Here is a 2,804-nt window from a genome sequence, read left to right as displayed (position 1 = left end):
TGAATGAGGGGGGAGTGCAGAGTAGAGACCCAAAACTCATCGGTAGGCAACTGGACATCCCCTTACAGAAGGGTCGCAGGGAGGAGACGAGCCAATCAGGGTGTAGTATAGCACTGATGAAACATACAACCTTCCTCTAGTTCTTTAGTGCTTCCTATCCCCCACTATCATGATTCCAATTCTACCTTACAAATCCCACTAGACCAGAGCATGTACACTGGTACAGATCAGAGCTGGATACAGGGAATCCAGGACAGATGAACCCCTCAGGACCAATAATGAAAGTAGAGATACCAGGAGGGGCAGGGGAAGGTGGGGGAGAATGGGGGATCCAATCACAATGATCTACACAGATGAACCCCTCAGGACCAATTATGAAAGTAGAGATACCAGGAGGGGCAGGGGAAGGTGGGGGAGAATGGGGAACTGATCACAATAATCTACATATAACCCCCTCCATTGGAGAAGGAAAACAGAAAAGTGAGTGAAGGGAGATGTCAGGCAGTGTACGACATGAAAAAACATGTCGATAATTTATAAATTATCAAGGGTTCATTTGGGAAGGAGGGTGAGGGAGGGAGGGAGGGAAAAAATGAGGAGCTGATTCCAAGGGCTCAAGTAGAATGAAAATGTTTTGAGAATGATGATGGCAACAAATGTACAAATGTGCTTAGATGTATGTATGAACTGTACAATGGATGGATGTAAGGATTATTATCATAAGAGTTGTATGAGCCCCCAATAAAGTGATTAAAAAAACAAACCTTGGGAATAAGAATAGAAGGTTATTTAATAATAGTAGAACGTTATTGAATACTAGTAGAACGTTATTGAATAAAAGTAGAGGGCTATTGAATAATAGTAGAAGGTTATTGAATAATAGTAGAAGGTTATTGAATAATAGTAGAAGGTTATTGAATAATAGTAGAACGTTATTGAATACAGTGTGAGAAGAGGAGCCCATCAGTTTGCAGGGCTCTTAGACAACAAGAGAAATGTGATTGTCTCTTCAGAGTTAAACTTATCAACATGGATGGAGAAAAGCTTAACGTATCTTCATTTGTTGATAAATCAAAATTAAAAGAAATAGATGCAGACATTAATGAATAATTATAAACGAATGTACAATATCTGAATTGAAGGAAATTGGAAGTTGTGGAAAATGAAATTAGATGCATAAAGCTCAATGTATCCTAAGCAGTAATGAGCTGAGATCTATGAGTCTCGGTAATTTTTATTCAGACAATCAAATGATCTGCTAGAATTTAATAACAAGTTGAAGATGAAAAATATCATATTCATTGTTAAAAAGAGCATTTCCTGAAGCAAAATGCTCTAAGGAATAGGATAATATCCATACACCCACAATGAACATGAGATAATCCAACTATCATTTAAATTTACTAATAAAAAATAAATGGGAAAATTATTGAAGATTTTTATGAACATCTGAAGTTCAAATTAACTAACAATGCAATTAAGGTGCACTTATAATTAGTAGTAATTAAAACATGAAAATTGGAAATATAGAAGGATCAATAGCTGCATATTTGGGCCTTGGTAATAGAAACAATGCTTGAGATCCCATGTTAGAATTCTGTAATACCAATAGCTTATTAAATGCAACTATATGTAATAATAGCATAAACAGCAAAGAGACAACTGTGTTGTTAGGTGCCATCTGACTCATAGCAATCCTATGCACAACAAATTGAAACTATGCATAGTCCTGGGTCATATTCACAATTGCACCTATGTCTGAGCCATGATGCAGCCACTGTGTCACTCCATCTCACTGGGAGAATGCCCCTCCTTCACTGTCCCTCCACTTTACCAAGCATGCTCATCAGGGATGGGTCCTCTCTGACAACATGTCTAAGATATGTTAGATGAAGTCTTGCTAGTGTTGCCTGTAAGGAGCACTCTGGCTTTACTTCCAACACAGATGTTTGTCTTTTTAGCAGGCTATGTTATTTTCAATATTCTTCTCCGGCACCACAATTCAAATGCATCAATTCTTCTTCCATCTTCCTTATTCAATGACCAACTGTCACAAATCTTTGAGGCAATTGAAAATTCCGTAGAATGGGGCAGGTGCAACTTAGTCCTCAATGTAACATCCTAATGCTTCAATATTCTAAAGAGGTCTCGTACAGCAGATTTACCTCATGCAATTCATCATTTGATCTCTGAGTACATCTTCCATCAACATTGATTGTGGATCCAAGGAAGTCAAATTCCTTGGCAACTTGAAATTTTTCTCCATTTATCATGATGTTACCTACTGATCCAGTTGTGAGGATTTTGGTTTTCTTTATATTGAGCTGTTATCCATACCGAGGGCTTCAATCTTTGATCTTCATCAGCAAGTATTTCAATTCCTCCTCACTTTCAGCAAGCAAGGAGTTCATACAGGAAGAAAGGAATAGGTTATTAGAGAGAAAGAAGAGGCTAAAATCGATGTCAGAAGGGCTGGTGAAACTTCTTTTTGAACACAGAGTAGCTAAATGAATGTAAGTAGTTATGAAGTAAGATACCTGAGCCAAACATTTATAAGAGCATTGTAAGAAAAATGAATGGTGCAAAGACCTGGGGTTAAAATACAAAAGGGAAGAATGTGCTCAGCATTTCTCGGGATTTAAAAAAAAATCATTTTATTGGGGCTCATACAATTCATCACAATACATAGATCAATTGTGTAAAGCACACCTATACATTTGTTGCCCTCATCATTCCCAAAATTTGCTTTCCTCTTGGGATCCCGGAATCAGCTCATTTTCCTTTTTCCCCCCTCCCCTTCCCTT

Source organism: Echinops telfairi, unplaced genomic scaffold (genome assembly GCF_000313985.2).
Source record: "Echinops telfairi isolate 266 unplaced genomic scaffold, ASM31398v2 ScPeMD7_1713;HRSCAF=2227, whole genome shotgun sequence".
NCBI classification, from domain to species: Eukaryota; Metazoa; Chordata; class Mammalia; order Afrosoricida; family Tenrecidae; genus Echinops; species Echinops telfairi.
This window is presented reverse-complemented; position numbering follows the sequence as displayed.